Source organism: Amblyomma mixtum, chromosome 6 (assembly GCF_055824585.1).
Source record: "Amblyomma mixtum isolate Tamu chromosome 6, ASM5582458v1, whole genome shotgun sequence".
Lineage (NCBI taxonomy): Eukaryota > Metazoa > Arthropoda > Arachnida > Ixodida > Ixodidae > Amblyomma > Amblyomma mixtum.
Window position 1 is genome coordinate 1397636 of NC_143017.1, and position 14931 is coordinate 1412566.

The 14931-nt window shown below is 47.0% G+C and overlaps 1 protein-coding gene and 1 long non-coding RNA gene across 2 annotated transcripts in view; one reads left to right on the forward strand and one right to left on the reverse strand.

Moving 5' to 3' along the window:
- Nucleotides 1-14931, forward strand: part of LOC149338079 (uncharacterized) — a 1049963-nt gene that overhangs the window by 87506 nt on the left and 947526 nt on the right. The window lies entirely within an intron of this gene.
- LOC149338082 (uncharacterized) overlaps nt 1-14931 on the reverse strand; it is a 153641-nt gene that overhangs the window by 2066 nt on the left and 136644 nt on the right. The gene's annotated exons all lie outside the window — the stretch shown is intronic.

Below are 14931 nucleotides of genomic sequence, written 5' to 3' on the forward strand. Positions count from 1 at the left end.
CACATCTGTTTTATTCGGCTCCTACTTTTAAAGCGCGCTGATGTGGGTTATGTCGAGTCCCGTCCCGTTCTCTCAACCTTGTTTCACAATTGCAGAGATGCCGTGGCAGCAAGGGTACCGCAGCAGCAGCGCTTTTGCTGGCAGAGCGCACGTCAAATATGCGGTCCCTCCTATAAAGTGGCACCTATAGCGCAAATCTAGATGTCGTGGCATATTTATCTCAGCAAGTATGATAGCATGTTGATTTTGTCTTCGTCGCCAAGTTTTTGTGCAGGTTTAAAGGATCGCTAGATACGGCCATCATCTACAAGTCCCTGCAGTAGACGCCGGAACACCACAAGCCTTTAGCTTCCTTTAATAGAAACGGTGGGTCTAAAGCAGCTGTAACAGCCGCATTCCGTGCTAACTTGTTGCAAGTTCCAAATGCATAACTCTCGGAGACTACCATCTATAGGCGCCTGCCGCGAATATCCACTCTTCTCAAGCTCTATTCTGCACCATTGTGTCTTCAGTTTTAAAGTGTAATGCCAAAACTGCACACCTCACAACGTATACCTATGGTACGTGCTTATGCTGTCACCGCTTACCGCCGCGAAATGACCACTTCGCACCGCCGATTTTTTTTTATTACCACTATGGCGTTGTGGGCTCGTTAAGCGGAAAACCTTGCGTCGTCACAGACGTGAGCAAAAATCCTTGAAGAAATCTGCAGAGTTTGCTCACGAATAGCAACTCGGGTCTCTCAAGCGCCATAGGTGGCTTTTCTTGGAAAAGCTACCTGCCAGGGCAGTGGCGATTCTTTTAACTCTTTCACCACTCCGCCAGGAGTAGTACGGCAAATCTCTGCGATCTATGCATGTGAAGTAGAGAATGGTCAATTCCTGAATAGCAATTTGGCTTTGGCATTTAACCTTTAACGCTTGCGCATCCTACTCATAAGGCATAGTTGACGTGCCCCCTCTAGTTTTGTTATATGAAATAGATTCTAAATTTCTTTGCCCTTTTGACAAACCAACCATGATATATGTGCTGTAATTCGTTGCTGCCTTGGTGTAGGTTAAGAGAATAATGTACAGTAGTCAGCAGAAGTCCGCATTTTACAGGAGCGGTAGCAAGACTTCTAACATGGAGGTGGAGTGATGAAACGGGGCACTCGTGTTAACCCTCTTGCCGACTTGGAAATGCCAACCCCGCTCTCCGATTTTTCTGTTGCGTGTTTGCTGTGCAGTGTTTTAGGGAGTATATGCGGCTAGTGCCATCGTGAGCGAAGCACCTGGTTAGCGCGTCTGCAGTGCAGTAAAAAGGGCCGTGTTCGACATGAACGCGAGAGCTTTCTGGACAGCATGGTAGGGAGGGCGCAGTGTTCAGACTTGGGCAAAGGGCATGCGCCGTTCGATAGGATTTCAAAACAGATCTCACGCCATTCCCACTGCCTGCCAACGTTCCTTCACTCCTGTGCAGACAAGATCAAAACATATTACCACATGTGATCTATCACTGGTGCGAAAAAAAGCGATCATCAGGTAATTGATTTGCCATTACATTCAATGGCTTTCTCCATTGAATTTCCTCTCCAAAGGTTATCCCCACGATTACCTTGTTCCCGCATTTATTGCAACATTTCATTTTTTTCTCCTCTTTGAGGGGCGCCCCTCCCGTCACTGAGTGAAGCGACCTTCCTCGCCGTCGGTGTCACCGAGCGCAGCGAGTGCGAGGAGGAATGCGGGGGACGACGGTACGGCACTAGCAGGAAATCAAGCTGCGTGGCACGCGGCACCTGAGTGGCATGCACGGCGAACGTCCTGGCCTTTCGCCTCTGGAGAGGTTCATCGGCGGCGGAACGTTTAAGTAGAAACCCAGAGCAGCCTTCATTCGGCACTGCGTGTTCGTATGCTGTCGCCACGGTTCGAGTGCCACAGCAGCTTCGCTGAAAAATTGCATCACAAAGAAGCGTAATCGGATTCTTTTGCTTCTCTGATGTCCATACACCGTCAGTTTTGAATCTCTTCCTCGCGCAGGATGACGCTTTTTTGGCCTCGCTTCTGCTCTGCACTCAAACGACTTTCTCATTGTTTGTTGATAACCACCGAGGCAGCACAAGCCATTGCCTCAATATTGCGAGAGTTGCTATGTCCGGCCCTTACTATGGCTAGTGCTGACTTCATTGTCCCTACATTGGCACGCACAACTTGTCCTTTGTTTTGCCCATTTTGTCAATGTCCGTTTATAGCATCTCCAACTATGGCCCTAAACGTCCGCTGTTGTCTTCATATTCGCAATGCCGCTTCATTACACCTCCAAATATGGCCCTAATTGTCCACTGTAGCCCCCATATTCGCAATGCCTCTTTATTACACCCCCAACGATGGCCCTACTGCTCCGCTGCTTTCCTTATTCTAGCAATACCGCCTCATTACAGCTCCGACGATGGCTGCAGTTGTCCGCGGTTTTGCTTGTATTCGCACTGCCACTCCATGACACATCCAACGATGTGCCTGCTATTTTCAATGGCGATTTTTGTCAATCTCTTCGATATTTGCGCTTGTTTTGTTGTTATCAATTACTTAACTTGTTTCATGAATAACAACGTGAAACATTGACGTGAACTTACTGAAAACTCGATGTAAACATGCTGAGTGATCAAAAAATAAGCAGAGGTTAGGTTTATTCCCCAAGGCAACATTTTCGAAAAGCGACGTCTTTTGTCATTATGCTATGTACTGTAGGGGGCAAAGAAACTTCTTTTCGAATCGTCCTCCGACAGGGCTCTCGAGAAAAGCAGAAAAAGGATCCTTTTCGTGTTTGTGGAAGGTGCATCACTTTGTTCCATTCTTTGTTCTTTTCCATTCAAGCTAATTGCTAGTAGCATTCCTTCAGTTCGTGATGTCACCTGACAGTTAAATTTCCTTTGTATATGCAGAGTGAATCAATAATCTTTCTTTGTAGTGTATGGTTGAAAATTAGATCTAAATTGGTTGAAATTTTTATAATTCAATCGAAAAGAGATGCTTGAAAAAATAATATTTTTATTTCATGAAGGTTACATAAAAGAGTTCTTTCTCATTGCATAAACTACGTTACAAGGAACAAAACGCTTTCTTTACGGTTTTTACTTCTATTGTAACAATGAATATGCATGTGCACAAACCTTCTATTTAGATAAAATTCCGTTTGCACCAAGGAAGAGAGGCAAAAGTGGACAACGGATTCAAATAGCTGGAAGAAATCTCCACATGACTGACACCACAACCTACAGACCAACATGCCGCCAGGATCGCAGAGTGGCATGTACAGTTAATGTAGTAGTTATTTCTATGCACGGGCTTGCCAAACGTCTTTTGTTCTAGCAACCCTGCGAATTGCCCCCAGAACACTTCCCGTTCGAAAAGGGTGCGTTTTTCGTTCAAGAAGTTACCTCAGAGAAAAATACGAGTATCGAATTACGGCTCGTCACCTACGCCTGCGTCTTATCAAACACTGCGCGCAATACTTCGCATGCCGCGCTGCACTATAAAAACCAATTTCAACCGGCACCAGAACGTAACAGATCAACATCGTTGGCTGCCGCTTAAAGATACACAGCCATTGCCTAAATGGCACGCACAGCTCATGCAGTCGCTATTACTAAAATGATACGTTGGGAACGAAGGGGTGCATAGTTTTACCACAAATAAGCCGAGACAACCCCCCGTTTACCCTTTGATGCGCATTTGATGCCTTAAAAACCGAGTCACGCTGCCTAAGACGCGGAGATCAGTCTTGGAGCGCGAAAATGGATGGGTTACATACACTAAAAATCCTTGATCCCCGCTCTCAAGGCGCCAAGCTAAGGCGGCAAAGTTTTTCTGAAAAATGGCGATTAAGGGGCATTAGAATTGCTGTAGCTTGAATATAATTATGTGGCTGAAAACTAAGGCGCTCTAACTCATCGACCACTTCTCTATAGCCGCGTTTTCATGAACACCCCAGTGGCGCATCGTATTTCGCACGCACATTTAGGCGTGTGTAGCTGAATATGGGCATAGTCTTCACACCAATGTCAGGCCTTTATGCATAGGCTGATCGCGGGGCGAACGGCTGGCCATTGTTTACATACCGGCTGAGCATAGGCCAAGCCGATAGTTATACTGGCTGAGAATGGGCCCTGTCTTGGCATGAATGGTCTGTGGTTGTTGGACAAAGTCTCGGATTCGCTAGAAGCCAATGTAGGACCGATAATTATGCCAATTTTCGCCTCCATTACTCCGCTCTCAAGTCATATTATTTTGTGCTGCTTGGGCACGCATTTCAGCCTTTTTGTTTCGTCGACCTTCTCCTGCACATCTTCAATCAGAAGGAACCGGCTCCATCCACATCACCAAGCCAAGTCAAGGCACTAGACGCGGACAACCTGAACGGACGAGCATGCCTACTCACGCGTCGCTCCCGCTTTTTTTTTTCGTTCTTACTATCTTTTTTCCTACCTTTCCGATTTCTGTACTTTGCACTTGCACAACGTTCTGCCGCACACAGGCTTTCGAGTCCTTCGCTGTCTCCGTCATCGTCCATCCTTCCACACAACCGTTCCTCAATACCTCGCTGCACTTGCGCCCGCTTGCCTGCATTTCAGTCAGGCAGCGCCACCTGCATTCCTTCGCAGTGACCCTTCTTCTGCTAAGGAATTAATAACCTCCACTCTGGGAACTCCGGATCACGAAAACGAAAAATACGAGAATAGCAGGCCCTCCCAACTATCAGCCTTGCGAGAGGTTCAGGAGTTTCCAATCGCTTTCAAGTATTTAATTTGTTATTTTTTGCCCCAGCCGTTAGTCGGTCACATGAAACCGTCTGACCATGAGAATGCTGACCATGAGCCGACCATGAGGATGCTGGCGCTAATGTTCTGCAAGCTGAACGGACGAGACAGAAACGGTGGTGGGCAGGTGGCAGCATAGTGGTGCGGCCATAACTTTGCTGTCTGGTTTGACCGATGCAGAAGAGAAGTGATAATGCGGGAAGCCTGTTTCGCATTAATAGGGACAATGGTTGGGCCATTATAGAAGGGGAAGCGTCTGTTGTTGCAATAAAAACATTACGGTGATGTGTAATGGGCGCTGCGTTTCCATTATAGTGCTGAATGACACTGCTTATGCAATTTGTTTGGTTTGGTTTGGTTTATGGGGTTTAACGTCACAAAGCGACTAAGGCTAGAGACGCCGTAGTGGAGGGCTCTGGAAATTTCGACCACCTGGGGTTCTTTAACGTGCACTGACATCGCACAATACACGGGCCTCTAGAATTTCTCCTCCAAACAAATTCCACCGCCGCGGCCGGGACCGAACCCGCGTCTTTCAGGGTCAGCAGCCGAGCACCATAACCACTGAGCCACCACGGCGGCCGGGCTTTTGCAATTGGACCTGAATATTCAATGGTCATTACTCAATGGTCATTTGACAGTGGTGTGGACGGCGGCACCGAATATTCCATTCCGTGCATGTACGCACAACTATCAAGTGTCATCACATAAGCATTTTGAAAGAAAACTTAAACGGGTGCGCCGGATTGACTTCTGACGAACAGGTAAGAGTTACTATCGGGGAAAAAATTACCCAGGACACTTGGAGGAGGAACCAACGGGTGCAGCTTTGTTGTCAGCCAGTGGTAGGAAGCCACACTTGGGGAGGCTAAAGTTACTTCTATGTTCTCTAATGTGTGCTAGTGAAATCAGCGAATCGTTGGCACACGTTGCACATATGCGCCAAGATTGCGGTTACGCGTCCCGGACTCCTTTTTCCCCAGTAGTACCCAGAACTAACAACGCGACAAGAGGGGCTAGTTGGTGTTTCATCCTTAAATCTGTGGGAGCAATGCGCTGTGTAAAAACGAGCGCTTCGTCCAGTCCTGTCCGTCTCCTTTTTACTCAGCGCATTTCTGCCACAGATTTAAAGTACCCAGAATCCTTCGCGCTTCGCGAGGGCCGACAGCAACCCTGTAACCGTCAAATCCAAAGGTGCTGCATAGAACTTACAGCCGCAGGTGCACGTGCATTGAGTCTGTGAGCGCGCAGTGCAGAAAATAGTTTGGGCGAATGAAAAAGAAATAAAAAATGAAGTTGCCTAGCCCGCACGGCCTACACTGCAAAAAAAAAAAATCCGCAAGTGTTACGTACAAACTCTCTATAACAGAAGAAACGCTTGCTCTGTTGCATGTAAAATCAGTGGATCGTCCGTAACACATTCGTGAAGGTGGCCGGCCGTATTATGCTTTTTCTGAAACGTATTACACGCCTTAAGTGTTGGCCCCCGGACTAGGCACCACATGACGTCCCATTTCCGATCTGTATGGTGTACTCTTGTTCAACAATGTCCGCAAACTAGCATGGCAAACAAGCTTGAGCTTGTCTAATAAGATTAACCACATGTGCAAAGGTGAAGATCCGAGGTGGGGTGATAATCGAACTAGACCCAAGTGACGCATAATATTGCTTCAACGCTGAGAGATTGCGACAAATTGTTAGCAACGTTAAATAACAAAGGCCTTACTTTGCTATAACTTTAAAATAAGAACGTTGACTTCATAAAAAAAATGTTTTCACCATGTTGCTATCCACATGACAAGGTAACAATTATTAAATGCATTTAATAAATAACTCAGAAATGCAGCGTAATGAGATCAACAGTTTAAAAAAAATCACAGACACAGAAAATGTTTGAGAACTTTTCCAACTTGAAACTGAACGCCAGCTGATAATACATTACAAACATGATGAAAGTGCACAAGTTGAACACCGAATTTCCATGTGTCGTTTGGTAAGGAAACGAACCACTGAGAAAGCCAAAAGCGTGGGCAAACAAATCTGTGAACGCAGTGCAATGTAGCAGTCACATCTTTGCTACACAACCATCAATCAAAAACGCTAACTTCTTCACGGATAACATAATCACAGGCACAACAAAATATTGCTCATTGCAATGTTCAATTTATTAGGTACCTATTGCCTGCCATTCATTCCTGGTCTTCCGGCAGATAAATCAAACGCTGCCAAAAAGCAGCGAGCAGCCATAATTGCTGTAGTGACAAGGAGGATGTGCACTGTCGGTGCTGTTCCCTCATCCTGAGTAGGAAATAATAGCTGTTTTTTTCTGGAATGTACTCTGGAAGCATGAATTTCCTATCCACCTTTCATTTAGCTTGCACCGACACGACCCATCATGAACTCGGCAGCTTTGACAAACATGTGGGCCAGTCGACAGCCACAGAAGACTGTAGAACCCTGCTAACTTGCAAAAGACCAGTGCTCAGAGAGAAAAAATTGACAAAAAATGAGGAGTTTCGTAATACGCTATCTTTTATACGGTACTAAGAATGTTGCTAAGACAAGGCATGAATATTGTTTTTTTCCGCTCAGCTACAAACTTTATAGCCTGTGCTAACATATTAATGCGATGTTAATAATGAAACATGCCAGCACTGCACAACATCTGTAAGACACAAAATACACCCCCATCAAGGCTACCACATGCCGCTTACATGCGGTAATGTTTATGTCTACCAAACTATCTAGTCTGTAAGATGAGACGCCAAGCCTCGGACAGCTGGAGATGTGTACCTTTCATGTAATTAGAGTGATTGGAGAAGATTCTTCTTGATAGCATTTCAACTGCTAGGTGTGGAAGGACCAGATGTAAAGGTGAACAACAAGACACCAACTTTTTAAGCAACATATGAGCAATGTGCCTTGCCTTTTCTTCCGTCCAAAAAGGATGTTATTTTCCATGTTCTGTGTTCACGTAGCTGCTTGCATGTGCTCATTTTGGATTGCTGGGAGGTGATTTTCTGCGTTAAACTAGTTCTAACTCTGGCCTGAGTCCACTGCACTTTCGTAGTTTTATGCTAGTGTTCAGCATAAGCCATCTATCAACTCACGCAGATCTCTACTTTTTTACGTTTCCAACTGCCACATCGTCTCAGCCTTTGTCGTGTCCATCACTGCCTTCAGGTATGCTTTGTATCATCATCTTAACTATTCTGCTTATTACATATGTATTTTTGTAAGCCACCTACTCCTTTCTCTGGCGCCGATAGGCCCTGAGAGTAAATAAATGAAATGTAGTCTAGGCTAAGACTGAGAAAGCATGCATTATGCTCATTTTATTTTACCACGAGACCGGTAGAGAGTGGAGGGAAAAAAGCCGCTAAATGGAGCTTGACATGTCTCTCGCCCCTACACTGGAAAGCATAGGCCCCAAGAGATACGTAGCCACTAACGACAACAGAACATGTCAAGTGTGAAGTAAATCAGTAACGTTCCTCGCATTTATCAAAGTGCATACTCTCTGCTCAGTAATTTATTACCCCATTAGACATTCTGCAAGGAGTGTATACAATGATATGTCGCCACAGTACAATGAGAATCATGAATCATGTGCCAATAAAACAGCAAAGAAATTTCTGCCCAATAAATGCATAGATTACAGTGCAACCAAGATGCAAGAATGGGCCACCCTGGCACATATTTAGAAAATAAGCTCCCTCCCTCCCTCAAAAAAGTATGAAAAAGTGTACTCTACAGACGGCACGTTTGAACCATGCGGTTGTAATATTTGCGATAGTTCAACTACGTGTGAAATTCCGATAGAAATAATAAACGCCAACGCATGCGGTTGGATGTGAGGCGCCAGGGCGCGGGCAAGCAGTGATCGTCTTCAGGTGTCGAGTGTTTCCACCTCCTGAAGGCCGCTGCTCGACGAATGTCACTCATGGCACAGTTCACATCCAAGAAGCTTGTAACAAACATTAGACAGGTGTTTATGATGACGCAGCAGCAGCTCATCAGTGCGATTGGCCAGTGCTGAATTTTTTGGCTTGATAAACGCAGTCATCCACCGAAACACGCCTCCACTGTTCCTCGCCAGATTCTTGCAGCCCCAGGAGGGTGACCAGCTTTTCCGTCGGCTTCAAGTCTCCTCTTTCGTGCAGGGCCACTGGCATCGTAACGCACCTTCTCATGATCGTTTTATATGCATCGATGCCGCATGGGACAGCAAGCGGTTGTACACTCCAATGCGGTGTACGCGCCGCACACATACACACACAAAAACGACAATACAACGGGCAGGACGCAAGCAGCGAACACGGAAGACCAAACCCGTTCCCAAGCACCTGTTCACTCAACACCACACATACTCCGCGCATCGTTCCGACTGCGGGCTTGGCTAGCGCTTCGACTTCGCCATGGTCAAGCTAGCCAAGCTGCACTGCCGCCTTAGTGGTAACAAAGTTCAAGCAACGAAAAGAAAAAGTTTAATATATAAAACCATTCAGGTTGTCAGCTAAATAAGTAATAAGGGAGTAATTACTCATTGGGATCCACCCGAGCGCAGCCATACGGCTACAAAGGAAAGCTATACAGCTTTCTCAGAAACTTCGTAGGTAAAGAAAAATTCGTCCTGGTCCGGGGTTCGAACCCAGGACACCGCTTCACCGGAGCAGTCGCTCTACCAATTGAGCTAACCAGGACGGCAAGCTTATGGTAGGACGAGAGCGAATTGATCAATAACTTGAAGTGGGAACTGTGTTGGTCAAATGTTTAGGGGAATCCCCCAAGGTGGAGTAGATTTGTAATAAGGGAGTAAATACTCATTGGTATCCAGCCGAGCGCAGCCATACGGCTACAAAGGAAAGCTATACAGCTTTCTCAGAAACTTCGTAGGTAAAGAAAAATTCGTCCTGGTCCGGGGTTCGAACCCAGGACCACCGCTTCACCGGAACAGTCGCTCTACCACTTGAGCTAACCAGGACGGCAAGCCGCCTTGCCGTCCTCGGTGGTCTCCCATCTCGGTGGTCTCCTATACAGCTGTGTTGTAGGCGAAAACGATGTAAGGCTTGAGCGAGGTGGGACATTCACTTGTTCTGCCAGGATAAAAGCGCAACGTGATATTCCGGAGTTCTCATCGAAGGGATGGCGTCGTTCGTCGAAAGCGTTATCGTCTTGGATCGCAGGTTATTGATCGCCTGATGTTCATTAAGGAAATACATGCCCAAGATTATTTCGCGGGAACATTGCCGTAGCACAACGAAGGTCGCGGGCTAGTCCCTTCGCAGTCACTCGCGTTGTGCATTGTCCAAATGGCGTAATGGGGTGACCCCCTGGAACTAGAATTTTTGGGCTGTCCCAAACGGTTGTTATTTAATCAGGTGCGCAGCGAATGTTCCATTCATCACCAAATAATCGTCTGCTGTGTCGGCTACAGCGCTAAATTTAAAGCCGTCGATAACCCCTTTTAAGTCGCATGTCCTGGCTCTGGTGTTGCACATTGTCATCGGTGTCAGGTCACGGCTTCGTAGGGTATGTGAATCGCGCGTGGGGCTTGTGGCCGAAGCTTTTCTTGGCGGCGTCGTTTCCAAGGCGTTTCGCGTCGTGGTCGAGGTTGTCATCGTGTGCGGTGTCGGCCTAATGTGTGCGGTGTCTTGATACAGCGTGGTAGATGGAGGATCTCCGTCGTTTCGTCAGCAAGCAACCTTACTTCCACAGGTTGCTTTCTTTAGTTTCCCCTACGGGGGCTAGGGGACCTTCCTCGCACAGCGGCGGCGTAGCTGATGCAAAACTTGTGGTGGATGGCGGCGGGGAGCGGTAGAGACGGCTTGACGTACTCCCCTCTGGGCAGGTAGTCGTCGATTTCCCGTGGTCGTTGGGCGGGGAGCGGTCGTTGGGCGTCGATAGCGAATCCCCGCAGGCCGATACGTCTGTACGGCCAGTTGCGAAGTACGTGCCCGGCGTGCCTACACAGTGGGCGGTTGTCGGGACTCCTCCACTCGTTGCATCTCTGAGAGCTGTAGCGTCGCTCGTAAGGCGGTCGTGCGGGAACTAGGTGTCGTCTTTGTTGTAGAGTTGGTGCTCATCGAAGAGGGTTGGGTGTCTCGTCGGTGCGGAGGGCTGCGCAAGGCAGCGGCGTACGCAAGGGGTTCAGCTTCCGTTGGTGTCGCCGGCGATGGGGAGCCAAGTGCATGCTGTGCTTCTTGGATGGTGTGCGTGATCGACGCCACCTGAGTCTGCTTCGTCTTCTGTGTTGGAAACGTCAGCAGTCGTCGAAGTTCTTCGCGAGCAATTTCGCATATCAGATCTCACAGGTTATCCCCGCTTACAGGGGAATCTTGTGGAGGGCTTGCCGTCAGCACTTGAAGTGGTCAGTTTAGTGACGGGCCCCGGCGCAAAGGGCGTTTTCGATGGTGGAAGCATCGATGGTTTTTGGAGGATTCCGGATCAGGCCAGAGAATAGTTGCTCCTGTACGCCACGCATCAGAAAGGTGAGTGTCTTTTCTTCAGTCGTGTTAGGATTGGAGCGGCTGAAAGAAGTTTCATTTCTTCCACACACGCGGTCACGGTCTGGTTTGGGTGTACACTTCTGGACTGCAGCTGCGCATCTGCTCTTTCTTTCCGTACGACGCTAGTGAACGCACTCAGTAGCTGCTTCTTGAAGGACGTCCTAGGTCGTTAGAGAAGATTCGTGCTTTTCGAACCGCGTTCGGGCAGCGCCGTCCAGTGCAAAATAAACATTTCGAAGGCTGGCGTTCCAGGCGTTCAGCGCCGCCACTCGGTCTTATGGTCCAGTTAGTCTTCTGCATCTTCGCTTAGTTCTCCATGGAAAGTTGGTGGCTCAGGGGGCTAACGAAGCAGGATGGGCGTTGACTGTGCACCAGGTTCCATCGTGGAAGCCATAGCAGGATAGCAGGTGAGAACCTCCACCAGATGTCGCGTAGTGTTGAGTGTTGTCCGGACAGCAGGAAGATGGCGAAAATGGCTTCTAAACAAAACTTGTTATTAATGCGAAAGCACTACTAGGCTATGTTGGCAGTTTAGTCCCGCAAAAGGTGTGGGCAGAATTTCTGTCTCTCTCAGAAGAAATATCGCCATGCGAGTGATTCTAATCGATAGAGAATGATGTGAAGATGATGCGCGAAAAATTCAATGTCGATAAGATGAATACTCAATTAATTAGAGCCAAACATCAAAAAACATCAAAATATCGCGGTGACGAAATAGTGAGTGGACGTGAAGCGTAGCGCCAAATTAGGAAATGGTCGATTGGGATAGGAGAGGTATAGATCATGCAATCTAAAACCAGTCAATAAGAAAGGTCACTTAATCGAAAAATGTACCAGCAATAAAATTGACGACTAAAAAATAAACTCATTGATTGTGAATGCGTAATTGATGGATAATTGATAAGTGATCAATAGGAGATAAGCGGCCTATAATTGATAACTGATGGTTGATAATTTATGGGTAATTTATAATTGATTAAAAGCTGATGGTAGATCGAAAAGCGATAAAATTTTGGTAATTGGTAAATAAAAATAACCGAGCGATAAGTGATAATTAATTCATGAGCGATAATTAACTTGCAATTTATAATTCATCTATTGATACTCGACAATTAATCGATAAGCGATGATAATTGATTACTGTTCAGTAATTGACAAATAATTCACAAGTCATAAACAATAGGTGATCTATGCAGTCTAAGTGGATGAGAGAAGAAATGAACGAAATGGCGAAATTTCGGGGCGAGGGAGGCAAACATAGGCGATGAGTGCCCAGGAGGCATCATTGCTTTCGCATTCTTCTAGTGCAGGTTGCCGCAGTGATCTCTGATTTTTGGGCTGAATTGTGCCCGCAAACTTAACTAGTCGGCGGCACTGTAGCAAAAAGAATGCACGGTGGTCGTCGAACCGAATAATCGCCGCTCTCAGCCGTGCTGAATCTAAAGCTGATAACGAACTTTCGAGATAAAGCATGAAAAGTTACTAGAGCATTCTGCGACAACGTAGAAGCGGCTCCGCCTGGATGCGATCAATCCAGATAAATCTGGTCGCTTCTTGCATCACAATCGAAGTGATAAAGCGGTGCGCTGGCAGTTCTCAAGAATAAACAAAAACACTACAAAGATTAGCGGCAATATTTATAATGTGGTTAATCGAGAACTATGTGGAAATCGTCCGCCCTCCTGCCGCGTCGCCCAAGAAAGATGTCCCATTCACTTGGGGCCTAGCCAAACTGCAGCGTTCAGAACCCCTATCAGTGCCTTCACCGATCTGCCTGTCTTGAATCACTTCAATCCTTCAGCGCAAATAGAACTTCAGACCGACGCGAGCAGACATGGCATTTGTGCACTACTTGCTGAGCGGCAAGGCTCTTAGATTTGCGTGATTGTGTACGCCAGTCGCCTGCTTTCTGAGTGAGATCGCATCTATTATTGCACCGTGCGGGAATGCATCACTCAAATTTGTGCAATTGCCAAATTCCGCCCTTACTAGTTTGGGCACCCTTTCTCGGTTATAACGGATCATAAAGCCATATGCTGCCTTTCTTCGCTCAAGGACCCTACTGGCGGGCGGGGGCACTGAGCACTTCGCTTTTATGGTAGTCATTTCTGAATCATCTTCCCACTGCTGAGATAATTTTCAGATATCCAATTGAACCATGCTGCCTGCTACTTCTACTGTGAACTCAGTAAGGATAGCGTCTAGATTATCCTCATTGGAGATCATTGAAATGGTCCTGTCCTGTTAAAAGTGAATATCTGTTATCTGCCGATATCTGGAACTTCTTTGCTTCCCTCTTACCGCTAACTCGTTAATGGGCTTCCACTTCTCGAGTTTCTCCCTTTCCCTAGACAAGTCCAAGCTAATTCGAGACCTAACCATATTGTGGTTGCTACCATCGTACCTTTCCGATCAACTACATATCGTGCACGATGTCAGGGTGAGTGCATAATATGGTCTATTCCGTTTTTGCTATTCCTAGAGCCTTTTACTAGATCTACTACTTTTTCTATTACGGGAGCTTATGCCATAATCCCTTACCACCTGGCTTCCATCCTGCTTCTGGCCCCTTTTTACGACGCAGCTAGCGTACGTCGCAGTAAAGCATGAGGAGTGGGGCCGAAGGGGAGCAGAAAAATGTGCCAACAAAGTATGAGACTCTCAAAGCGGCGCCCCACACGCGAGTTTTGTGTTCCTCCGCAGAACAAGTGAGCAACGGTTTGTCTTTCGTAGTCGGCCCGAAAAAGGAAACGACGACAGGACGGCTCGGGTAGACTGGCGCTGTGCGTTGTTTTTTATCCTTCCTGCTAGCTTGCCAGAGCGGCGAAAAGCGACGCTTGTTTTCGAGTGCGTTAGCCTCTTCTCGTTGAAGTATTTACGACCTTGCCACGGCGGCTTACATTGATGCGCGCATTGTATACTGCGCAAGTTTCTTCTTCTATGTGATACCTTAAGCTCGAAAGATGGCGGAACCGTCATGTATATACTAAAGAGTAAGTCTTGACGGAAGAATTGTGTATTGGCTTAGGATGAAGTTTTGAAGGGAATGCAACAGGACGTGTGCGTGCAGAGGAGATGCGCACGAGACTGGTGGTGTGACAGCCGAGCAGATCGGTCGTGCGCGGCCGGTGGTGGTTCCGGAGCCGCAGAGTTGGAGACTCGATTTCCTTGAGGGGTAGCCGGACAGGTTGGCCGTGTGGTGGCCGACGGTGGCCCGGAGCCGGGGAAGTTTGAGGTTTTCTTTTTAGCTAAAGCCGAGAGGCTTAAATCTTGCGGCATATGTAAGCCAGTTGTGTACATATTGTAATAAATAACTTCTCAGGGAAAGCCTTCCAAGTCTCTCACCATCAGAAGACCCTCACACTGGTCAGAGGCCACCACTTCAATCAACCAATCAATCAATCAATCAATCAATCAATCAATCAATCAATCAATCAATCAATCAATCAATCAATCAATCAATCAATTGATTAATCAATCAATCCTTTCTATTTTTACAGAAAAAAAGCTGGATGGTCTCCTGGGCTAAAAGGTGCTCAAGCAGCCTGACTGAGGCCCAAGAGAGCACTACAAGACAGTAGCAGTCAAATAGAACGCACAGCTACATCAGCAGTAGATATAGCCCCA